General features: G+C 39.2%; 1 long non-coding RNA gene across 1 annotated transcript; it reads right to left on the bottom strand.

Annotated features, from left to right (window-relative positions):
* Window positions 1–147: 147 nt before the first annotated feature.
* On the bottom strand, window positions 148–26,454 carry LOC120534499. The gene is made up of 3 exons (XR_005634766.1): window positions 26,327–26,454; window positions 15,252–15,423; window positions 148–308 (listed from the first exon to the last, which is right to left on the bottom strand). It is a non-coding gene; the product is annotated as an uncharacterized LOC120534499 (long non-coding RNA).
* Between the last annotated feature and the right edge of the window lie 200 nt (window positions 26,455–26,654).

Raw genomic sequence — 26,654 nt, forward strand, 5'->3', positions numbered from 1 at the left:
CAGTGTGGTCAGTATTATTTGTTGACCTCATAATAACAGGAAGTTCTGCTATAGATGGACAGGCAGTTTAAGACAATTCTCCTGAGCTCACCATCTCTGCTCAGTTTCTTGTACCACATACTAACAGCGAGACCCACCAACCTTAGCCTCAGCATTGGTGAGGATGTTCTTGGTTGCCAGGTTCTGAAGGATACTTGTGATGTCGTATTCAATCACGTAGCTCAAGTAGGGCTTGTAGTATTCTGTGATCTTGAGGAGATCCTCATGAGAGAATGTTTTTATAACATAAGGAAATGTCTTTGTCAAACCTGAAATGAAAACAGAAAAGACAAAAATAAAGAGCTGCAGAAACAGTGGAGGCTCAGGGGTCACAGGTCAGTCTGACATGACCGCCAGCTGGGCTCATCTGTTTACCCAGTAAATAAGTATGAACAGCAGCCATCAATGTTTATTGTGATCAACCATTTGTTAATTGTACAAGATAAAATGTCTTATGTTACAGAAGGAAAAGGGCAACAAGGATTCAAGCTCCAACTATAAAGCTGAAACCAGACTGGGATACGATCTTTGATGTCAAACGACTGTGCTTTAAGGTTAAAAAAAGGATTACAATTAGATTTCTACATAGTAGCAGGGCACTCATAACAGCACCTGATATTTTAATTATGGCTGTGTTTATGAAAGAAGATTTACGAAGATTAAACTACACTTAATGAAATCTCTTTTGAACTAAGACTTCAATGATGTTAAAAACTTATTTAAAAACTTTGTATAAAAGTCTATTCCTGTGTTTGTTTTATTATATCCAGTGAATTTGTAGGGGCGGCACGGTGGCGCAGTGGTAGCACTGCTGCCTCGCAGTTAGGAGACCCGGGTTCGCTTCCCGGGTCCTCCCTGCGTGGAGTTTGCATGTTCTCCCGTGTCTGCGTGGGTTTCCTCCGGCGCTCCGGTTTCCTCCCGCAATCCAAAGACATGCAGGTTAGGTGGATTGGCGGTTCTAAATTGGCCCGTGTGTGTGTGTCCTGCGGTGGGTTGGCACCCTGCCCAGGATTGGTTCCTGCCTTGTGCCCTGTGTTGGCTGGGATTGGCTCCAGCAGACCCCCGTGACCCTGTATTCGGATTCAGCGGGTTAGACAATGGATGGATGGATGGGTGAATTTGTAAGTGTTATGGGTGTGCCTCTCCTGCATAGTTAAGATATCGTGTTCTGGACAGTAACCAAGGGAGCAATAAAATAATTACAATTAAATACAAGTATATTAAAAGAGGCTTCTCTTAAGAGATTATTGTGTATGCCAAAGACTTTTAATATGTTTAACTAATTTGGAACTTTAGATAATACTTAATGGCACAGGTATGTTTAAAGAATGTTACAGTTATCTGTGTGCTGATTTGGGTAAATTAAAATGATTTAAATATGAAATGTAAGCTAACCTCCTGTACTATACAGTCAAAGTAAAAAGTATGTGAACCCCTTGGAATGATCTGGTTTACTGCATGAATTGGTCATATAAAGTGATCTGATCTTCATCTGAGTCACAGGTACTGATATACTGTACACAATAAGCTTAAGCCAATCACACGAAAAATTCTACTCTTTCATGTCTTTATTTTACAAACACGTTCAACGTTCATAGTAGTAGTGGAAAAAGTAAGTGAACCTTGGGATTTAATAACTGGTTGACCCTCCTTTGGTAGCAATGACCTCAACCAGGTGCTTCCTGTAACTGCAGATCAGACCTGCACAGCGAGCGGGGGGAATTTGGGTCCATTCTTCCCTGCAAAACTGCCTTAACTTCCATATTCTTTGGTGGTCTTCTGTGTATGGCTCTCTTTAAGTCATTCATTAGGATTGAGACCTGGGCTCTGACTGGGCCACTCCAAAAGGTGGAGTTTGTTCTTCTGAAGCCATTGTGCTGTGGATTTGCTGCGATGGTTGAGGTCATTGTCCTATTGCATCACCCAGCCACTTCTGAGCTTAAGTTGATGGACAGACACCCTCACATTTTCTTGGAGAATTTGTCGATAAACTTGTGAAATAATTTTCTCCTCAATGATGGCAAGCTGTCCAAGCCCTGATGACAGCAAAGCAGGCCCAAATCATGATTTTCCCTCCACCATACTTTATTGTAGGGATGATGTTTTGATGTTGATATGCAGTGCCCCAAATGAAGTTCTGCTTGCTCCTCCCAAATAGTTCAATTTTGGTTTCATCACTCCACAAAACATTTTCCTAGTACCATTGTGAAGTGTCCAAGTGCTCTTTCACTAACTTCAGCTGTTCAGCAATGTTCTTTTTTGACCTTTCTTGGTGTCCCGCCATGGACTCCTTTCTTGTTCAGTGTTTTCAATATAGGTGACTCATGAACAGAGATGTTAGCCAGTTCTAATGATTTCTTCAAGTCCTTTTCTGTCTCTCTAGGGTTCTTCTTTACCTCATTGCTGACTTTGCGTTGTGCTCTTGGGGTCATCTTGGCAGGGTGCCCACTTCTAGGCAGAGTAGTCACAATACCAAATTGTCTCCATTTATAGACACCTTGCCTAACAGTAGACTGATGAATATCTAAAATCTTTTAGATGACTTTGTAACCCTTTCCAGCCTTATATAGATTAAAAATTCTCGATTGTAGCTCTTCAGGCAGCTCTTTTGTGTGAGGCATGATTCCCATCTGGATATGCTTCTTGTCAAAAACTCAGACTCAAACCTTATAGTGTTTTTCATCAGTCAAAGTTATTCTAGGCCACACCTCAGAACTCGTTTCATTAAATGGACTCCACGTGTGCTAAATTCGGACTGCGATGAGCTTTTTAAAAAGTCGTTAGCTTAGGGTTCACTTACTTTTTCCAACCTTCAGTTTCACAGTTTGAATGATTTATTCAATATGGTCAAAACCTCTCTGAAAATCTGTGTATCTTTAGTTATAGGAGACTGTGTTTGTTCATTATTGTGACTGACATGAAGATATGATCATGTTTTATATGGGAATTAGACATAAATATAGATAATTCCTAGGGGTTCACATACATTTTACTTCTTGACTGTAGATCCTTGCTTTGTTTTTTCCTTTACTTATAGACTATTTTTCCTAACAGAAGACAGGAATTGTTAGCAGTTTCTACAATGATATAACATGGTGTCTGTTTCCTCCTAAGCTCAGAAGTTGTTGACTCTAAAGCAATCTTATGACCTCAGCCTGACTTTGCCCAGTGACACACACTTTAAACACACAACCTTTACTCCTCAGCAAACCACTGGCTTTGTCCCACCTGAGACACCAGTAACTTTTCATCAGCGATTTTTACAAGAGTTGGTTGCTGGCTGTATAGCAGAATATTGTTGCGCTGTTGGTCTCCTACTTTTGTGTGGAAAAATGTGCAGAACTAGCAGCTCAATATAATGTGGTGTTGACTTAGTTATTGCACCTGACCACCTGCTTCTAAGCTAATCCTCTCAGCCAATCAAAATGCTTACACAGAAAAAAATGAATTTGTGGCATCAATGAAATGAGATGTACTTGCTAGAGTCAGTTCTGGAAGCAAATTTAATAAGACATTTGAGATTCTTGTAAAAATAAGCCCAGTTCTTCAGACAGTCATGCCCTATCAGCCTGATGAATACTGAATAAAGGGACTAATGGCTGCTGGTTCAATTAGCTCTACAGTTATATTACCATCAGACTAATAAAACACTTAACGTTTAAGGCTTTAAGGAGTCAAATGGGGGCTCTTTCTAATTTTTATCCTAAAAAGAAAACCTAACCAAGTTCTGAGAAGCCCACAAAAACTGCTTTATTTAAAAGTAAATAAATAAATAAGAGGAGTGGGTTTATTTAGCTTTTGTTTAGTTTGTGTTATTCAGCTTCTCTTTGCTTACATGAAATATGAGACCATATACAGTATATAAGCTTATGTATAGCATGTTAAGTGTCAGCTCTTCTAGTTTTATGTATTTATTTATTATCTATTTACTTTCATCCTTATTTTTATTAGATGTTTTAGGAGAAAATGTTTAACCGATTGTTTTACCTTATTATTGCTAAAGCTTGGACGATTCTGAATATAATTTCTTCCTCCTTCAATGGTCTAAGCTAATTTTTACAAGTTATCAATCAAGTAGACTCTGAATGACATATTCAAGCTTTCTATATGTAGAATTTAGTCTGCTCATGTATTTTTTTTATCTCTGTGTTTGAAGTTTCATTTTTGATTTCAATTTAAATAAAAAAAGTCTTGTTTCTGTTGTTTACAACTGTCTGAGTAACATAATGTGACCCATTCTAAGGACATCAGAGGACATAACGCTATAAATATGGGAGTGTTTGTATCTCCTTCAATCTCTCAGTAGACACTCATAAAGAAACTTTGAGGAACTTTGGAGGTGTGATGATGAATTTTGTTTGTGCACATGCCCCACAAGTTGGGTGTGCGATGGCGGAGAAAAAAGATTTTTGGGGTGAGTTGGATGAAATGATGGACAGTGTACCCAAGGGACAGAAAGTGGTGATTGGAGTGGATTTCAATGGACATGTTGGTGACAGGAACAGAGGAGACAAGGAGGTGAGAGGTAGGTATGATGTCAAGGAGAGGAATGAAGAAGCTCAGATGATAGTGGATTTTGCCAAAAGGATGGACATAGCTGTAGTGAATACATATTTTAAGAAGAGGGAAGAACACAGAGTGACATACAAGAGTGGAGGAAGATGCACACAGGTAGATTAAATCCTATGCAGAAGAGTCAATGTGAAGGAGATTGAAGACTGTGTGGCAGATGACCAGGAACCTGGCCCCACCGGAACACTTGGAGAATGGAAGGACCTGGAGAGGGGCAATATCGTCCCTGGAGTGCAAGAGGGGACCCCCTCTGGATTACATCAAGGCCACGGATTGGGAACTTGGAAGCTCAACCCTGTTGGGGTCCATGGCCATCACCAGGGGGCACCTAGATGACCCCGGACTCCCAGACGACAGCACTTCCGCCACACCAGGGTGCAACGAATAAAGGGCCGCCTCACTCCATTCGGGGAGCCTGGGTCAGGTGGAATGTAGACAAAGCTTGCAAGGAGAGGAGTGGAGGCATCAGAAAACAAGTAAAGATAAGAAGGAAAGGAAAGAGAGAAAAAGGACAAAACAGCCAGAGTGAAGTTGTAGGAGTGACAAGGTCAGGATGGCACATGGAATGGATGCCATTTTAAGCTGACAGTATAAAATTACAAACATAATAGAAAATGAAATGTGACAAATAACTCCAAAACAACAAAATTAAGAATAAAACACATAAATTCATGTTGGTACACATGATTATTAACATTTACTGAAAATTATTCTAACCAGCAATTTTATAACAGTCACTCGCCTGTGAAACTCAAGGTTTAGTTGTAGGAAACTTCTCTATGGCATTCAGTACTGGTGTTGGAACAAGTGCTCCTCGGCCCCCCTCTGTCTTGTCAGAGATCATTTCGCAATGCATTCCCTTACATTGTACTATACAGGGATCATTATCCTGTATAGCCAAATCTGCACCAGGCAGCAGTCCTATTCCCAGATGGTGTAAATACTTACCAGCTTCATTAAGTGGTGCTCTCACTGTGCTCTCAGTCCCATTTGTTGCAGGCTCCAAGAAAATAAGAACAAACTACTGTGTTTTCACTGATTGAAGCAACTCCTCCAGTTCACGAAAATCATCTGACACTTGGGTGGTTTTCTTTGATATCAGACAGGACTTAAGCTGTTTCAAACCACCTGTCTTGAGTCAACTGGCATGTGCTCTTTTTGTGTGTACTCCATCGTTTCTCAACCTTTAAGTATTTGCGACCCGAGTTTTCATAACAGTTTTAATCACGCCCCCCTTAACATTTTTTTGAAATGTAGATGCATATTTTATTATACCTACTTAACTTTTATCGACATTTATCTAACTCTATATTTATTGTTCTAGTATCAGAATGTAGTTTAAGTTCATTTGTTTTGGTTTCAACAGATGTATTTTTCATATTTTTGATTCTTGTTTTCTTTTTTCACATCTTCGTGCCCCCCCCCTTTTCATTACTTTGCGCCCCCCTAGAGGGGCCCGCCCCATAGGTTGAGAACCACTGGTTTACTCCATTGGGTACATTGAGGCATGGTAGGACTTGGAGTCCAGGTGCTACTGTTCCTGACCAATCTGTTCTGTCTCATCCCATTTACTGAAAGCTTCCAGACACATTTCCCGGAACTCACTTACCACCCCAGCCTTTTCGTTGGAGTCTATTTAGCTGTAAATGTAGTGACTTCAGGACTTTGCAGTGGCGTCCTCACTGTCATGGTCTTCTAGGACCTTGCAGCCATCTTGACAGGGCCATATTAAAGTGTTGGTAACAGAATTAATCATTTCATTGCTAGGTCCCCATTTGTGGAGAGAGGAATATAAATGTAAATAAGGATTGCATAATTTATCTCCATGGGCAAATCATCTTCTACTTTCAGCTACTCCCTCTGTTCCCATTTGGGGTTGCCACAGCGGATCACTTCCTTCCATATCTTTCTGTCCTCTGCATCTTGTTCTGTTACACCCATTACCTGCATGTCCTCTCTCACCGCATCCATAAACCTTCTCTTAGGCCTTCCTCTTTTCCTCTTCCCTGGCAGCTCTATCCTTAGCATCCTTCTCCCAATATACCCAGCATCTCTCCTCTGCACATGTCCAAATCAACGCCATCTCGCCTCTCTGACTTTGTCTCCCATCCTTTCAACTTGAGCTGACCCTCTAATGTACTAATTTCTAATTCTACCGATCCTCGTCACACCCAATGCAAATCTTACCATCTTTAACTCTACCTGCTGCTACCTCCAGCTCGGTCTCCTGCTTTCTGGTCAGTGCCACCGTCTCCAACCCATTTAACATAGCTGGTCTCACTACCATCCTGTAGACCTTCCCTTTCACTCTTGCTGATACCCTTCTGTCACAAATTACTCCTGACACTCTTCTCCACTCACTCCACCCTGCCTGCACTCTCTTTTTCACCTCTCTTCCACAAGCCCCATTACTCTGTACTGTTGATCCCAAGTATTTAAACTCCTCCACCTTCGCCAACTCTACTCCCTGCACCCTCACCATTCCTCTGACCTCCCCCTCATTTACACACGTGTATTCTGTCTTGTTCCAACTGATCTTCATTCCTATCCTTCTACAGCATATCTCCACCTCTCCAGGATCTCCTCTACCTGTTCCCTACTATTGCTACAGATCACAATGTCATCAGCAAACATCATAGTCCACAGGGACTCCTGTTTAATCTCATATGTCAACCTGTCCATGACCATTGCAAATAAGAATGGGCTCAGAGCTGATCCCTGATGTTCTCCCACCTACACCTTGAATGCATCCGTCACTCCTACTGCAGACCTCACCACCGTTACACTTCCCTCGTACATATCCTGTACAACTCTTATGTACTTCTCTGCCACTCCCGACTTCCTAATACAATACCACAGTTCCTCTTGAGGCACCCTGTCATATGCTTTCTCCAGGTCCACTAAGACGCAATGCAACTCCTTCTGGCCTTCTCTAAACTTCTCCATCAACATCCTCAGAGCAAACATTGCATCTGTGTCAATGTCAATTTATTTATATAGCACATTTAAAACAACATACGAATGCTGTAGCCAAAGTGCTTTTACAATAAAAGAAGAAAAAAACATACAATTAACATAAATAACATAAATAGAAATAAAATAAATGAACATAAATAAAATAAATAATAAATAGAATTAAGATTACATAATCACAATGAGGAAACCATCAATATTACTGAAGGTCACAGAAAGCAAGTGAATAGAAATGAGTCTTTAATCTTGTTTTGAACCGTTCAATTGTAGACGACTCCTTAATATGATGAGGTAGCGAGTTCCAAAGATGAGGAGCAGCAGCTGCAAAACTCTGTCCCCCTTGGTTTTACACTTGGTACGAGGAACAACAAGAGACAACTGTCCAGAAGATCTAAGCACTCTGGATGGCTGGTGTAAAGCCCACAATTCAGATAAATAGGCAGGAGCAAGCCCATGTAAAAATTTAAAAACTAGCAACAAGATTTTAAAATCAATTCGAAAACTGACAGGCAGCCAGTGTAAAGAAGATAATATTGGAGAAACAGAATCAGATTTTCTTGCCCCAACCAGAAAGCAAGCAGCAGCACTCTGGACCAACTCTAACCTGCATATCAGGGATTTGCTAATCCCAGAATACAGCGAGTTGCAGTAATCAAGGCGAGAAAAGATAAAAGCATGAGTAGCTTTCTCAAGATCCCTAGAAGATAAAAAAGGCTTGATCTTATCTAATAGACGAAGCTGGAAAAAGCAACTCTTGACTACAGAATTAATCTGTTTCTCAAAATAGAGGTTACTGTCAAAGATAACACCAAGATTGCAGACTTGAGGTTTGCAAAAGACATTGAAAGAGCCGAGAAGTCCAAGACCAATTTGGGCTTTAGCTGATGGACTCATCTGTAAGCACGTTAGTTTTATTTTGATTCAGATCAAGAAAATTACTAGCCAACCAGGATCTTAGTTGAGAAAGACAGTTGTACAGTTGATTCATTGCAGAGTTACAGACAGGTATATAAACCTGTGTATCATCAGCATAGCAGTGAAAAGAAATGTTAAATTTCCTAAAAAATATTTCCAATAGGGTGCAGGTATATAGCGAATAAGATAGGACCCAAAATGGATCCCTGAGGAACGCCACATTTAAGAGGAGCAGTAGATGAAAAAGAGGAATTTAAAGTCACTGAAAAGTGTCTACCAATTAGATATGACCTGAACTAGTTAAGAGCAGCCCCTTTAAGCACAACAAGATGTTCAAGCTGCATCAGCAATATCTCATGGTTAATAGTGTCAAAGGCAGCGGACAGGTCAAGGAGGAGAAGGACTGCCACGTCACCTTAGTCAGTAATAATAGAGATGTCATTGAATACTTTAAGAAGGGCCGTCTCAACACCATGATAATGCCTAAAGCCAGATTGGTAGTGTAGAAGGAAAATTTTTATATTAACATAGAGAGTAGCAAATTAACATATAGAGCCATAAAAAAGTAACTAAAAGCTTCCAAAATATTAAGATTAAGCATAAATTAGAATGTTGAGCAAATATGATAGGTCAAGCAAATAGTTAACTAAAAATTAGTTATATTGCATTATTTTTTAAGCTTACAGCAAAATATATAGTCTAGAAAAGAACAGAAATTGACAAATCGAAACCAGCTTCGGACAAGATAAGAGTTTGAGAACACCTGTGATTCAAGGCTAGGAAGCGATAACACAGAGAAGATGACTCTGAAAGGCGCGTATCGAAAACCAGCTGGGTTGATGAAGCAACAAAAAGGCAACAAAAGGCTTTTGCTGTAAGCAAGGTCACACTGACATAATGCATGAAGAGAAAATCTTAGTAAATTCAGGCATTAGCAAAAATATTAGAAGAATATATTAGAAATTAACTTTAGTGTAGAAATTAAGACAAATCAAGCATGCCAAGCAATGATTAAATGAAAGCACATACTATATTTCTTTTTAATTAAAGCTTAAGCTTCAGGTCACTATTATAAAAAGTTTGGAAGGTTTAAGAAAGGAAATGATGAGAGGAAACCCATATATGGAATTGAAGCCTTGGCCAGTTAGAGAAAATGGGAACAGCATAGAAAAATAAAAAATACCACGAGGGGGCCAGTGATAGGAAAGTAAGGAGATGATAAGGGTTCCCATGGGAACTCATGGTTTGGCCAGACAGGAGTAGATGGGAGTCAGAGAAGATGGGCAAAAGAGCTCATTATAGCGAGGTCAGAAAAGATAGGAAATAACATAAGAAAAGCCCAAAAGATGGTAAGAGGAAGCCATCCACCCAGTCTTAGACCAATCAAAATAAGCTGAACAGACTCCAAGAGGAATAATGGACAGTAAAACCAGGTGCAGAATGAGCTAATCGAACAAGGCCAAAATGATAAGAAATTGTTATAAAAACTTCAATTGCTGTAATGTTCGGGGCTCAATCTCATTTGGCCAAATTGGGTGGAGTCCCTGTGGTTGATTTATTGCAATAAAGCCTTAAAACTCTGTCTGTCTATCTCGAGTCCTAATAGCCTTTACTTTCAGGTAAAAAGCCTTCTGGTGATGAATTGTTTTGCCACGACAATAGATCTCAAATAAATTATTGGAGTTCAGGTAATCAACCAATTGATTATAAACAATTCTTTCTAATATTTTAGCCAGAAATGGCAAGTGGGAAATCAGGCAAAAATTGGCTAAAACTCCAGGATCTAATTCTGCCTTTTTTAGACAGGGACGCACCGTAGCATGTTTAAAAAATGAGGGCACAACCCCCTCACTAAAAGAACCGTTGATAATGGCTAATAAAGATGGACCCAAAACATGAAAGGTTTCCACTAAGAGGCATAGTGGTACAATATCAAGAGAACTGAGAGCTGGTTTAAGGGTGTCAATAGTACTTTTTAACTGTGAAAGTGAGACAAGATCAAAATATTCCAAGACAATGCCATGATTAACAGTAGGAGGTTCGTAGTCAGTTGGAACAACCCAACAGCGGATTGTATCAATTTTACTGATAGAGAATGAAACAAACTGCTCACATCAAGGAACAGTACTATTTAATCCTGTCACAGAATTAGGGCGAATGGCCTCATTAATTAAATTAAATAAGACCCTAAAATTCTTGAAATGACGGGACACTAAATCAGCGAAGAAATCATGTTTAGCTTTCTTAACTGCAACCTGGAAGTTAAATAAAGAAGTCCTAAAAATCTATTTAGAAACAATCAGTCCATCTTTTTTCCAATGCCATTCCGTAGTTCAACAGGCACAGCGTAACGGTCTTGTAGTTTCATTTCATAGCCAGGGAGCAGGTCTTCCCTTATTACAACATATCTTGAGCGGAGCATTTGAGTCTAAAAGCGTTTAACAAGAAGAAATAAATTCTAAGACAGAATCATCGATACCATCATATTGGACATGTACACCAATACTAGAGAATATGGTTTAAAATTGGATATAATAGAAGAATTTATAAAGTGAGAACCGTGTGGAGCACAACTAGTAGTAGGAACATCAACAGTAATATTCAAATCCATCATTATAGAAAAGTGATCAGTAAAAGAAACAGCATAAATCAATATTATTAACTGAAATATCACATGTAAGAATGAGATCAAGGGTGTGACTGATAGAGTGAGTTGGCATATTAATATGCTGGATAAAATCAAATGAGTCCAATAGTGATAAAAAGTCATTAACCAAAGGTTTCAATTGACAACAAACGTGAATGTTAAAATCACCAACAATAAATACTTTGTCATGGGAGAGGGTGATATCAGCCAGGAGATCAGAGAATTCAGAAATGAAGATATCAAACCATACTGCTGCTCACTAATCATCTCCTCACTTGTGAGTACGTTTCTATCTTTATCTTTTATCACCCTAACCTGCTGCACATCTTTCCCAGCTCAGTCCCTCTGTCTAGCCAATTGGTACAGGTCCTTCTCTCCCTCCTTAGTGTCCAAACTCTCATTCAGCTCATCATACGCCTATTCTTTAGCCTTCGCCACTTCTCTCCTCATCTTGAGCCTTAACTCCTTGTACTCTTGTCTACTTTCTGCATCTCTCTGACTATCCCACCTCTTCTTTGCCATCCTCTTCCTCTGTATACTCTCCTGTATTTCCTCATTCCACCACCAGGTTTCCTTTTCCTCCTTCCTGTGTCCAGATGTCACACCAAGCATCCTTCTTGCTGTCACCCTTAGTACATTTGCTGTAGTTTCCCAACTCTCTGGTAACTCTTTAGTACCACCCTGTGCCTGTCTCACCGCCTCCCTAAATTCAACCTTCCAATCTTCCTTTTTCAACTTCTATCATTGGATCCTTGGGTCTGCCCTTACTCTCCTCCTCTTCTTGATCTCCAACATCATCCTACAGACCACCATCCTATGCTGCTTAACTACACTTTCCACTGCCACCACTTTGCAGTCTGTCAATCTCCTTCAGATCAACTCTTCTGCATAGGATATAATCGACCTGTGTGCATCTTCTTCCACTCTTGTACGTAACCCTATGTTCATTCCTCTTCTTAAAATATGTATTCACCACAGCCATGTCTATCCTTTTGGCAAAAGCCACTATCCTCTGATCTTCTTCATTCCTCTCCTTGACACCATACCTACCCATCATTTCCTCATCTCCACTGTTCCCTTCATCAACATACCCATTGAAATCCTCTCCAATTACCACTCTCTGTCCCTTGAGTACATTCTTCATTACTTCATCCAACTCACTACAAAAATCTTCTTTCTCCTCCATCATACACCCAACTTGCTGGGCATATGCACTAACAACATTCATCATCACACCTCCAATTTCCCGCTTCATAATCATTACTCTGTCTGACACTCTTTTCACCTCCAAAACACTCTTGACATATTGTTCCTTCAGAATAACCCCGACTCCATTTCTTCTCCTATCCACACCATGATAGAACAATTTGAATCCACCTTCAATCCACCTGGCCTTACTCCTCCTCCATTTAGTCTCTTGCACGCACAATATATCAACCTTCCTTCTCTCCATCATATCTTATAACTCTCTCCCCTTACCAGTCATACTGCCAACATTCACAGTTCCTACCCTCAGTTCCACTCTCTTTACTTTCCTCCTCTCCTCCTGCCTCAGGACACGTCTCCCCCCTCTTCTTCTCCTTCTTCAGCCAACAGTAGCCCAATTTCCCCCAGCACACTGTTGGCTAACAGTACTGTTGGCGGTCATTGTTAACCCGGGGCTCGACCGATTCAGTATGGAAATTTGTATTGTTGTTTGCATATTGATTTGGCAAAATTTTACATCGGATGCCCTTCCAGACGTGACCCTCCCCATTTATCTCCTCCAGGATATGCTCTTTTGGAGCACTTTTAGCCATGAGAGGATTCCACGACAGTGTGCCATGAAGTACCTCCAGGGGTCTTTTATGCGCACTGCCATCAGGCAATTCAGTGCTTCTTCCCAAAACACCAAATTACAGTAAATACTGTACTCTTTAAGTTAATTTTACAATTTTAAGTTTATTTTGCAATCTCTGCATGATATACACTTATTTTTGTATTTACTTATCTATTTCTCAACAGGATTGGCTGTATTATTTCTCCTATGAATCCATTTCTTTTTTTCATGTTTCTGCAGATGTATGTAACTAAATTTCCCCTTGGGATTAATAAAGTTTATCTAAATTAATCTATCAAAAGTAAATATGCAGAAGTGACAGTTTTTAATTTGCTTTATTGGCAGACGTATAGACCAACAAGTGCAGTTAGTATGTGTGCATCTTACATTTTTTGTTTGCCAAATTAGCAAACAAGCTAGAAATCGGTATGTTATATTTTGACTTTCAAGTTTTATATTTTGAGCCAAAATCAACTGGTTCTGATCTGTTGCATCACAATATTTTTCCTCAATATTACTTATTAATTTATTTGAATATAAAACCATGACAACCTAATCCCTTTACACTCAGGCCAGGAGTGTACCCACTTGTCCAGGAGGGTCTCCCTCCTGGGCACAGAGTTGGTACCATTCTGGGTATGTGTGTCCCACTGATAATGGAGCTCTTCAGGCCTACCCAGTGCATCAGAGAGGGAATCCAGCTGTATGGGGTACTCTCACCTTCCAGACATTGATAATTCTGCTGTTGATGCTACTGGACAGTTCTGACTACTCACCTTGCACTTATGCTTGACCATGACAACTGGATTCCTTGACACTCTGGCCAGAAGTGTACCCACTTGTCGAGGAAGGTCTCCTACTTGGGCACTGTCATGGTAACATGCTCGGCATGTGTGTCACACTGATAAAGGGGATTTTCAGTCCTGTGCAGTGCCTCAGAGAGAACATCCCGCTGTGTGAGGTTCTCTGACCTACCAGACATTGATAATTCTGCTGTTGATGCTACTGGGACGTTCTGACTGCTCACCTTACACTTATGTCTGACCATGACCCAGTAGGTTCCTGGACTGGAGCATCCTCTCACACCACTTTATTTATGTACACTGATTTTCTGTGGTATACCTAGGGTAGTTATCTACTTCAGTACTTCTCAAGTTCAATCAATCAAAATTGAGGTGCCAGATTAGCTGCCATTTCTTCAAAATATGGGCTTCCAAACCCTCAGTCTTTGAAATAAAACATTAAATTTTACTGAAATTGTATCCAACTGATTTTTACAGTTTGTTTGGGTGACATATTTTTCACAATTGACTGAATGTATGTTAAAGGTATTTGTTGTTAAATTGCTGTCCCCTCTGCCTACTGCTACCTAAACTTTACACCTGTTCCAGTGTGGATGACCAAGTGTTCATCTGGAGCAGATTTAACTTATCATCTATCTTACTAGTGCTCCTTAGGTGCTTTCTGTGTCTTTCTCAAATACCTTTTAAAAGCGGCAGACAACTCCTTATATACTAACACGCTTACATTTTAAACTATTCAAATGATTGTGGCCTTGTGTGGCTTATTGCTCTCTTACTAGCATTTGCGGAGGACTCTCAACAATTCAAAGTACTTTGGCTTCCTGCTATGTGTTAGTTCACTTATCAGGTTATTTCACCTTTATTTTTTTTGCTGGTTCCAGTGCAAAGAGAAACATTCACGTCACCTCAAACACTCTTGACATTAGCCAGCTTCTGACTGCTGAGTATTAACCACTGACTTTGTGTTCTTTTATTGGTCTGACTGACTGTTTCTGCTGTCTCCCACTTCCTGAGCTGTCTATCTGCACCACTCCTGTCTGAGCACCTTATTTTATTTATTTTATTATTGCTCATTTCCTTTAAATCTGAATGAATGCAGTAATAAAACACAATTAATTTCACTGGTCAATGTCCACACTAACTTCTCATACAAGGACCACTTGAGCCACCACATACACGTCAGTGTCAAATGAACTTTTCAGTATAGCAAATGGGGAAAAACCGAGGAAACAGCTGTAAAAAGTGGCAATCAAAATCTAAATTCTAGGAGCAAATGCGAGGTCACAAAGCATAAACCACAAACACAAGATTCCAGTATAGTGAGTGATATGAGCAAGCAGTACATCTACTGGATATCCACAAAACAAATCATATTAAAAATAAAAAATAAAAATAGACAAAAAAAAATGCGAATTGTGTGGCTTTAAAACAGTTTTGGAAAAACTTTTTTAAATCAAGAAGTACATTTCCAGGTTTTTCTCACCAGACAGAGTAGCAACATCTTGATCAGATCTTCTTTTCCTGGAGAAGAGTTTAACAAATTCCTCACTCAAGCCACGGTCACTCATTTTTAGATTTTCTGAGTTGAGTGTTAGATTGTATCCATTGAAGGCTGTTTCTCATCAAAGTTAATATTACCTTTCAGTAGAAGGAGCCTGTGGAAACAACACAGAAAGAACATAAGAAACAAAAAATAAATAAATTAAACAGCTGAGCAGGGGAACAGCAAATGCAAGTCCTCATTCATCTGGACACGACACACTGAAGGTCCTGATCTTTCCATAAGATTTCACAAACCTAGACATTTAACAACAGTTCCAGTAACTTACCTTAACTCCATTAATCAATGTGAACTTCTGAGGGGGTTAACCTCCATTGAACCAAAGGCCCAGAATTAAGTCTTGAGATGAGGCACCTTTGGGACATGTGAATTCAATGACTGTGTCCCATCTTGAAAACCTTCAGGGTGCTCCAGACGCATGTTTTATATATGGTATTGTATATTTGGTAACATGAAAGCATGGAGTAATAGGAGGTTGCCCTTACATAATATGACAATCATAACACACCCACTAAATAATGGGGCTATGCAGTTTGGTGCTGCCAAATCTCCATACCTGGTGCATTGATATAAGGCTAAGAACAGCATCTTCAAAAAGAGATTTATCAGAAACTAAGAGTTTTCAACATTATCAAGTGTTCAGCAGGCATCCAATGTAGCCCAGCCAGTTAAAGTACAAAGTCCTCCTGACATTTGGTCCATGTCAGAAATCTGCTAGTAGCATTTAAATTGTCTTGTCATCAATACAATACAATACAATTTATTTTTTATAGCCCAAAATCACACAAGGAGTCCTGCAATGGGCTTTAACAGGCCCTGCCTCTTGACAGCCCCCCAGCCTTGACTCTCTAAGAAGACAAGGAAAAACTCTCCAAAAAAAAACCCAGTAGGGAAAAAATGGAAGAAACCTCTGGAAAGGCAGTTCAAAGAGAGCCCCCTTTCCAGGTAGGTTGGGCGTGCAGTGGGTGTCAAAAAGAAGGGGGTCAATACAATACAATATACAGAACAGAACGAAACAAAACAAAACCTCAATACAGTATAAAATAAAAATTTTAGAAGTACGTAGCAGAATTTAACAATGGATGACATCACATAATATGATTTGGATTTGTTTATAATCCTGGAGACCTCATCCATCAAGCTGCCTCCCCCATTTGGTCATTCCACAGCTGAAACAGTGCTGGGCCAGCCAATCCAATGAAAGGACCTCTCTTTCCCATAATTCCAGTGATCCTCCATCAGGGATGGCTTTACCATAAGCAGGCACAACAACTTGGCAGGTGGGCCATGGCACCAAGTGCCACATTTCATCATCTGGTATTTAATACAAGGAGTCCACTGAGACATGAGATGAAGTAATCTTAGTAATCACTGAGAGTGGGTTTAGCAAGAGTCTCAACACTGGATACATCTTGATGAAGTGGCTGAAGCAATTCAAGGAATTATAAAAATTTAGGAAAAAGCATTCACTGCAGATGAGATAGCAACAGTCATTCTGTGGGGAGACTAAGGTCACAGTTGTCAGTTTGAATTGGTGAAGGAAATCAAGCAGGAAATGTTAAAAGCACTTCATAGACTGGCAAACAATGGTGATGTAAAGAAGGGTCCAAGAGGTTGTGTTAAAATACCAGACAGAGCTTCGAGGAGTAGAAGGGGCAAATTCAAGAGCTCCACAACCTGGTGGATTTATTTTCCTCAGAGGAGGCGGTGCCCCATTGTTTGAGGTTGGCTAAACCAAGAGCACTGGACGAGATGTGTTTGGAAAGTTTGAAAGCGGTGGTGTTGTCTTGAAGATACTTGGACAGATTGATAGATTAGTTATTAGCTAAACAAATGAGCTGGTGGACTGAGTGGTCTCCTCTCCTTTGTCAAATTTCTTATGTCCGAGGTTGGACATTTTTTTGTACACTGGGTGGTTCCATTAGGCACCCATTGTTGGGACTGGGGACAGAAGTTAAAAGGCAAATTTCCAGGGTTATCCTGTTACTGATTATTGTGATGGCTGTCTACAGGATATCGGTATTTGCTGTCTTGCAAAAGAATCACCGCTTTGAAGTTTTAACTGCTTACACATACAAACAATATAACATTGGGATGAAAGAACTGCTCCTTCCTTGGAAATTGTTTGTATTTACCTGACTTGGAGATTACATGTTCGACAATATTGGTTTCTAATCAGCATATCTGTACTCATTGATGGCTGGTAACAATACGTTTTGCTAACTTGTGTTTTCATTATTTGTTAAACTCAGGAAATTTAGTTGTGCCATTGTTTAAACCGATTGTCCAGGACTAACAATGGCAGGGACTGAAGGAGATTTAAACTTCTGGGCAGGAGAAGGCAAGTAGGGATGGTCCACTAAGAACACTGCCAAGACACGCAGAGAGCACAGGGGCTCGCTGGCAGACGAGGGTATGTGACTGGCATGATATGAGGCACAAGGATGGCAACACTGACTTCCAGGGAGGAAGAGACAACTCCACAAATAGAGGCCGGTTGTGGGTCCAGCGAGAAAGGAAAGCCGCATGAAAGGACCATGCAAAGCTGGCAGACGAGAAGTGAGGCGTGCCTAGGTCACAGCAACACAAGGAGCCCAGAATGGAAAAAAAACGAATGACGAAGAGACGCTGACAGGCATTCAACAATTTGACAAAACTTCTGTTGGGAAACGAGTGTCTGGTGAACAGAGTGCATCCATGGACAGTTGAACGATTAATTGATGGGGTAACACGGTGCGCAAACTGGACTCTGCACCACTAAAGGTTGTATCCTCCAATTCTGGTTTTTGACGGACTTTTAGAGTGTGGACTGTGTACTTTACTTTTAAAAAAAAGGAATTTTGTACCTGATATTGTTAGATTTTTTTATGTTCGTTTATCTTTAAATTTACTTTATTGTCTTGCGTAATAGAAGTTACTGTTGCTTTTCCTGAAATTACTGTTGTGTCTTTCATTGTGTGTTTACTCACCGCCCAATTTAAAGAAACCTGTGTGCCATTATCGGTAAATCTCAAGAGTTCCCAGTCTCTTAATAAAACTGGGTGGCGTAGTCGAATATTTTAATGGTGTCTAAGTTAGATTACCTGGAAGTGTGACCAGACCAGGATGACATGATAGGTGGGCACAGTGCCTCAACACCGCAGGCTGGTGTGGTGCTCCCATTACAAAACAGGTTTGACAAGAGGGAGTGCATCAGTTACTCTTGATCCTGCACGAAAGTCTGAATCTTAATATTAATGCATCAATGACACATATTTACTTAGCTCTAATAATTCTTGTAAAACTGCATTGATACATTTGGGAAACACACGTCTACCAAAAGACCACTGACGGCAATGAGAAGTCAGCTGAGTTCTGGTGTGTTAGCATTTTTTGTTGCTTTTGGAATATTATCATTTTTGTTCGAAATTGCTTTCTGCATTAGGGATGACATGTAAAACTGTACTTGTGTTTTTTTATTATTTTTGTTGCATTTCCCCGATGCTGATATTTGATATTGGATACAAAGACAATGGCTCCACTGCTTATTGCCTCATGGCTGGAAATTGTGCAAGGTGGCATCAGTATACCAACACTATTTGAATCAGTAGTCCGTTGCGTGGTGTGTCAAAATTTAAAAACAGTTTTGTGTGTTAGTGAGCTTCCTGATGACTTAGATTATAAGTATTTTTGTGTGTTTCTTGTTCATTTTGCTAATCAATGCATTTGTGGCTTTATTTTGATTTTTAAATTCAAATTTCCTCTCCTAGTCATCCTCAAATTTTTTGAAATCTGCCTTTTCAATCCTGACAAAATATGGCATTACTGTCCATTTGTTCGAATCACAAGATTACAGTATTGTTTAAAATTAGACGTTTGATGTATAAAGTTATCTTTTATGTTGTATACTGACTTAACATTAGGCGCTAGGGTTACAGTTGATACCTCATCCTGTGATGTTAAGTTTAGAATTTGGATTGGGTAAGTTTGTCTATGTTATAGGTTATCTTTATAATTATTATCTTTTATTGTTTAAAATTAGACCTTTGATGTATAAAGTTATCTTTTATGTTGTATACTGACTTAACATTAGGCTCTAGGGTTACAGTTGCCACCTCATCCCGTGATGTTAAGTTTAGAACCTCATCCTGTGATGTTAAATTTAGAATTTGGATCGGGAAAGTTTGTTATATCTTGTCTTTATAACTTAAATCCTTTATTCTTTAAAACTAGACATTTGCTTTATGCTTTATGTTGTTTACTAACTTAACATTAGGCGCTAGTTATTTTTTAGGTTATACGTTATTTTTTTGCTGACTACTAATGTTTTAGGTTGGACTCAGGTTGTCCGGTGCCTTATTTTTTGACCAATCGGCCTTTAGTAAGTGCAACCCGGGCTAGTTCCTCATTGTCCAACCTGCATCTGGTCCAGTCGGATTTTGCACTGGGCTGTGGCACCTGAGGACGTCCTGCCTGGATCGGCCTGGAACTTATCCTTGGCCCATTTCCCTTTTGTGCCATCTCCTCCTTCACCTTCTGCTTTGTTTAACCTATTCTATCTACTTGAGTCTTCCATCTGAACTTGTGTTTATTTATTTTAACCTTCTTCTTCTAATAGTACCTAGGTCAATTTAAAAAACAGCGGTGAGTATAACAAACAGAACTAACAATAGAAACTGCAGAGCTGCAGTGCTGTGCACTTCCATGAACATTTTATAGCTCTGATTTTGACACATAATACTTTACACAGAATATTAATGTCTGCATGTTTGAAGAAGTCTATCTCTATAAACACATTAGAGGCCGCTTTTCTGTTCCATTTGTATCACACTCTGAGCTTGTAATATAAAAAAAAATAATAGATAGATAGATAGATAGATAGATAGATAGATAGATAGATAGATAGATAGATAGATAGATAGATAGATACTTTATTAATCTCAAGGGGAAATTCATAATAAACTGGAATTGTGAATTGAATATGGAAAAGCTGGGACATCTGATACATCTGTGAGGTCAAATTGAAACGTCTAATCAGTTTCAGGCTGAATTGACATCTGTCTGCTTCCATTTATGCAGAATATGTCATTGCATTAAATAAACTTGCAAAGTTTAATTATAAAAATTACTTGTACACCTCTAAAGATAAAGTGAAACTATTTGATCTCATTTTCATGCTTTATTCTTCCAGTCGTCATTGTACTAAACTATTGTTTACCATTAATGGGTGTCACACACGTACAACTAGGAGTGAGCTGACTGGACCAAGTGGAGTTAATTACCAACCAGGCCAGGGGGTGGCAGGGTACTCTAAACCTATTTCTGTTATCTCTGCAGACTAAATACGGGAAAACCTACCTGATTTAATGTCACTTCTTGTTCTGGGGCCCAGACTGATGTCACTTCCTGTTCCGGTCAAATGACATCACTTCAGGTTCACAACATATAAAACCTTCATCTTTCCAAACCAGTTCAGTTCATTCCTGAAACTCAAACTAACAACAACTTCTTGTCTTCTTTAAACCTTTTTCAGCCAGGGACAATAAACGGGTGGCTGCCCCAAACCTTTACAGTGTGTTGAGACTCCTTCTTTCACATGGGTTAAAGGGGACTATAAGAGCCAATCTTAGAAAGTTAAAGCTTTGAATTAAACTCTTATTAGCGTTTGCTTAATTTCAATAGAATATACATTTCTTTCAGAATGCGCTCTGGTTTCCTCCCACAATCCAAAGACATGCAGGTTAGGTGGATTGGCGATTCTAAAATTGGCCCAAGTGTGTGCTTGGTGTGTGGGTGTGTTTGTGTGTGTCCTGCGGTGGGTTGGCACCCTGCCCAGGATTGGTTCCTGCCTTGTGCCCTGGGTTGGCTGGGATTGGCTCCAGCAGACCCCCGTGACCCTGTATTCGGATTCAGCAGGTTAGAAAATGGATGGATGGGTGGATAGTATTGTCTTTTCCCCCTATGAGTTAGTAAGAGATAGAACTTTCTTGCTATAACTGAGCTACAGTGTATTAATTGAGTCACTTGTTGTTTAGAACAGGTGGTCCCGGTACTCAGGGACTTAAAAGACACAATTTCAGCTTAGAAATGGGATAGGCATACAGTTTTCTGACCGTTTTGAAATGGTTCAGAAATGTTTTGAAGTGATTTGTAACGATTTCAAATGTAACAAGATTTAACCTTTGAACAGAACATAAACTTTCTTTTTTTGCTATTTCAATTTTCTCTTTTTTTGTGTGAACTGTTTAACTTAAAATTTTAACTAAAAGTCTTAAAAACGAACATATTTTGTCTGTGGAATCATTTCAGTGCGTCAGGCTTTTGTTGGATCCCTTTTTTTATGCTAGATCTACTGAACTTTGGTAATTTTGGTAAATGGTTATCATGTACAGGACAAAACTCACAAACACACACATACTTTAAAAACACCGGGTAAAACAACATCAAAAATAGTATTTTGGGGTTAAAATCAGGTAGCACTGGTGAACATTGTCATTGTCACTAATTATTTAAAATATAAGATGAAGAATTTACCAGCAGTATGCCCACCCAACATTCTGAATTACACTTGTCCATCACTAATGATAGTTCCACAACAGACCTTAAATTGTCAGAGCAGATTCACACACAAACTGTGACTGCATTGTTTTTTCTCTTTATGCTTCATTTTTCCTACAATATTTATATAAGTTCAAATGGTGACCCTCCACTGGTCTTGTATGTCTGAATGTGAGCTGGTGCACTGGCCACAATGGCTCCCACAACATACTGTACATGGTATGAATCCTGCCTTCCAGACACTGCCTGTGTGGCACCTGCACCTTCTAAGCATGTTGCTGTCTAGATGTGCTTGTTAGATGTTTGGATGGTCTCCAATTGGCCCTTTCTTATTGGGAGTGTGTGGATGTGTAATGGTGTCCTGACATTCTTTCCAGTTCACTTCCTGAACTTTACAGAACTGACAACAGTATCTATCAAAATGTGACAAGACAATAGGCTCTGTCAGAATGTGATGGCTGTTGTTATACAGGAAGACAGAAATGGCAAAACGTTTGAGGCCTCCAAAACTCAGGAAAGAATCATAACCAGAATGTCCAGAAGGGGTACAACAATGACAGCCTGGGCGTCTAGTTTACTGCACAAGGCCAAATGATGCTTTGTTTTCAAAAGTGCAAAAATAATCACAAGTTCTCAAAATTTTTCAAAATTTCACAAAAAAGGGAGGGGAATTATCATCAAACCCTGGGTGGTGCAGTTAAAAGCAAACAAAAAATCTTTATAAGAAAAATTTTCCTAACAAAATGAAGAAAAATGAAATATTAAAAATGAAATGAAATACAAAATTAATCAAGAAAACCATGAAAATTGAAAGAAGGGCAATACTCACACTAACTAATCTCAACTCTTTCAAAGTGCATTTAACTGAACCACAAGGAACTTGCTTTCCCACTCTGCCTTCATAAGCTGGGGGTGGATAACTAGAAGAGAGGTAATGATGGTGATGGTGGTGGTGGGACAATACACAAGGAACATTAGAGAACAAGATTACCAACATAAAAATGAAATAATAGATCAATTAAAACAACAACAACAACAATAATAATAATAATAATAATAATAATAATAATAATAATAATAATAATAATAATAATAATATAGTGTAATTTAAAATTAGACAAACATAAACAGAAACTATTTTAATTTATGAACTAAAGAATGAACACAAAAAAGAAATTCAACATAAGCCCTGAAAGAAGCCCTGGTTCAAATATAACAAATGCTCATCCACCTTATGTGAGCAATGCGTTAAAAATCTGCCAGATACTAATAAGTGGGATGCCAGAACTTGTCACATTAAAACACTAAGTGACTTGTGTGACACTCGCTATCAAGGACTTTTGTTTTCACATAGTTGATATTAATCAAGGGTATGATGTTTAATGAATATATCAACCGTTATTAGGAATATTATGAAACAAATCTCGAGTTAACAAAGAATTTCAAAACAGAACTGAACTTTATTACTAGTAACATGTACAGCTTTGAAAAGAATGAACTATTCTCTGTATTACTGATAATAAGACAATTCTGTCAATTCAAAGTGATGCTCTAAGCCTTGGGTGTTTCCTGGGATATCAATGGTCACGTAAAGAAATGATCAGTAAAAGAAAAACTGAAACACAGACAAAAAACAAAAAAAGTGAAAACACAGTAAGCTTGTATTACCATGATAAAACTGGTGGGGGAGTGTTATTGGTTACTGTATGGTTATGGGTAGGGTTGGTGGGGGGGTTATCTCAGTCAGGTAAAGTAAACAAACTGACACAAATGTGGAATCTAATTGGCTGCTGAATGGTGGACCTGGATAAGGGACATGAATAACATAATGGGTGAAAAGATTGTTACGAGAAGTCAGAATCACTACATGCCAACACTAAAATAAATTGTCAAAAAATTTAAAGCAAAAGACCAGGGACCTCATGCATAACATCGTGCGTAAAATTCACACTAAAACATGGCATACAGACAAAAGCAGAAATGTGCGTACGCACAAAAAAATTCAGAATGAATAGACCTCGCATGAATCTATGCGAACGGCAACTTCCACGTTCTTCCACTCCATAAATCCCAGTCAGCGTGAAAAGTAACACACATGCACATACCTGCTGCCACTCCCCAACACCTCCCAGAATTACACCTCTTTGAATATGCAAATCAATATAAATAGCCCTTAAGCTCAGTGTTCTGTGAAAAGACAATGGCAAAAGCATGGGTTAAAATAGAAGAATTTCACCGAATACCAAGTGGAGGCAAGGAAAAACATACTATTTCTTTGTTTGAACAGTGGTATAAACAACAAAAGAAAGTTGATCGAGTGACATAGAGTGGCAGAGAAACTCAAAAGCTCAAGTTCACAAAGTCGCACAGTGCCCAAAATAAAAAAGTTGTCAGATATCAAAGTCGCTGTGAAAAGGTGAGTCATAGCCCACCATCTGAGAGTCATATGGAAGCTTATTAAGGTACCGAGAAAAGACAAAAAATAGGCACACAGTGGCAAAAAAAGCTTGAAATGTCAATGTTAATCTCGAAATTTCCACTTTAATCACATAGTTTATTTTGTCATTAAAGTAGAACATCATAAACTTCATCTTAAAATAGTTTCATTTACTAGTTTCTCAAATCCCATCGTAACTAAAGTAACATGTTAAATGCTTTGTTTTGTATGTGTTCTTCTATGTGCTTTAAGTATGTGAATCACTACGTACTTCTTAAACAGGCTTTCTCTTCCTCCGACAGGACATTCATGATATTACAGTTCACTGAACAATTTAAATATTGAAAAGTATACTTGATATCATTTTCATGATGATAAGAATTAAAGCATGTTATTAAACATAGGAACACAGTGGCACAGTGATAGTGATGAGCTGGCTCCCCGTCCAGAGATTGTTCCTGCCTCACACAAGATGCTTGCTGCGCCTGCGCTACCTTCGATGAAATATTTTATTGCAGTAGTACTGTCTCTTTCAAATGTACTAACCCCCAATTCCTGCCCTTCCTTTTCTTTCTCCAAGTAACCAATCGCCACACAATCAGCTCTGTAATAGACATTAAGCCATCTGTAAGCTTAGAACGCCGATTCTTCAAAACTTTTAAGGAACATTGAAATATCTTTGTAGTACATGTTTAATTATTCTATTCATCTATCCATTCAGCGTCGCACCAGTCCCAGCAAGAATACAGAGCGAGGCAGGAACAAGCCCTGAACAAGGCGCCAGATGTGCACATTTGACATGCACCTAACACAAAATGTAAGAAATGGAAGGAGTATGGCAGAGCTGTAAGCCTGCTGCAGCAGGTTGTCCACAAACACTGAAGGAGAAGAGTGAGTGAAACCATCAAGAGGCCTCTGAGAACTCAGAAGGATTTACAAACCACAGTGAAAGACATTGGAGAGACTGTACAGACCACAACTTTAGCTTTTTGTCTATCAGACTAAGCGCCATGCCCAAACAGCTCACATTATCAAAAACACATAAACTGCACCTTGAAGCATGAAAGTGGTAACATCATGTTGAGAGAATGTTTCCCTGCAGCAGGACAGAGAAAATGAAGGCAGAAAAATATGAAAACATTCTGGAGGAAAAAATGGTGGAGTCTACAAGAAATCCACAACTTGGGAGAAGACAATGAGACCAAGCATTAAGCAAGCTATGGGGAATGGCTTCAAAACGACAATATGAATGTTCTGGAAGTGCAGAGTTAAAGTTCAGATCTCAATCCAATGGAGAAGTTATCGAAGGACTTGAAAATGGCTGCTCAATCATGATCAACATGACACCGGTCAGAGCTTTAGTAGTTTGACAAGAAAGAATTAATGGGGAAAATGGAAGAGCTGCTAGAGATCCAGAGAGACCTGAGCACAGACTCAAGGCTGTCATGCCTACCATCTTACTGACTTGAAGGGCATACATACTCATCTGTTATTTGGTGTTTTATATTTGTAAGTAATTTAGACCATTTTACGGGGAACTGTTTTCACTTTGGCAATAAAGAGTATGTGAAAACTGCCAAGAGGTGAATACTTTTTAAGGCGCTGTAGACACATCTCTAAATACAGTATGTTTAAATGTAGAAATTATTCAGCAGTACACATGAGAGCCTGAGAGCAGCAACTAAGCATGCAAATAAGATTTTCACTCAGTTCTGCACATGTGACAATGCACTCACACTAAACAAAGCAAGGATTCTGCCATTTTACCTCTATAATAACATTAATTTTCCTTTAGCTTTTTGTAAAGCACACACATATGTGTGAAACTGTACTACAGAAAGAAATAGATGTCAATCTTGTTTAAGATCTCCAGGCCTGGTAACTCCATCCTGCTCTGTCAGCTCTGTATAATTTAACATCTTTGTTACCAACAGTCAAATACAAGATTCTGAAAGAAGACCTGCCCATTGTTCTGTTTGACTAGAATAACACAACTTAGTTTGTTAAGTTCTATTCTCCATACCTGTTTATGTCCCTGATGTCCCCCATGATGTTATTCAATATATCACTGCAGGCCTCTTAACTTCAGCAGGTGTTGTCTCTTGTGAGGCCATACCTGAGACAGCAGCTTGTTTCTTAGCATTTTAGCTGCTTTTCTACGTTACCACCACACTCTGAAACCAGGAAGTTCAGGTTTGTAATAAAGTAGCAAACAGGAATGCTGTCTGGTGAGTCTTTAACAGTCACAAGGGCCACTTTACCATCCAGTTCTTCTTATTAATAGATACAGTTACAATACTGAATTGTGTGCCTTTGTTCGGATTAGAGTCACACACAGATTGGTGGCCACA

This window comes from Polypterus senegalus, chromosome 8, assembly GCF_016835505.1.
Source record: "Polypterus senegalus isolate Bchr_013 chromosome 8, ASM1683550v1, whole genome shotgun sequence".
Taxonomy (NCBI): Eukaryota; Metazoa; Chordata; class Cladistia; order Polypteriformes; family Polypteridae; genus Polypterus; species Polypterus senegalus.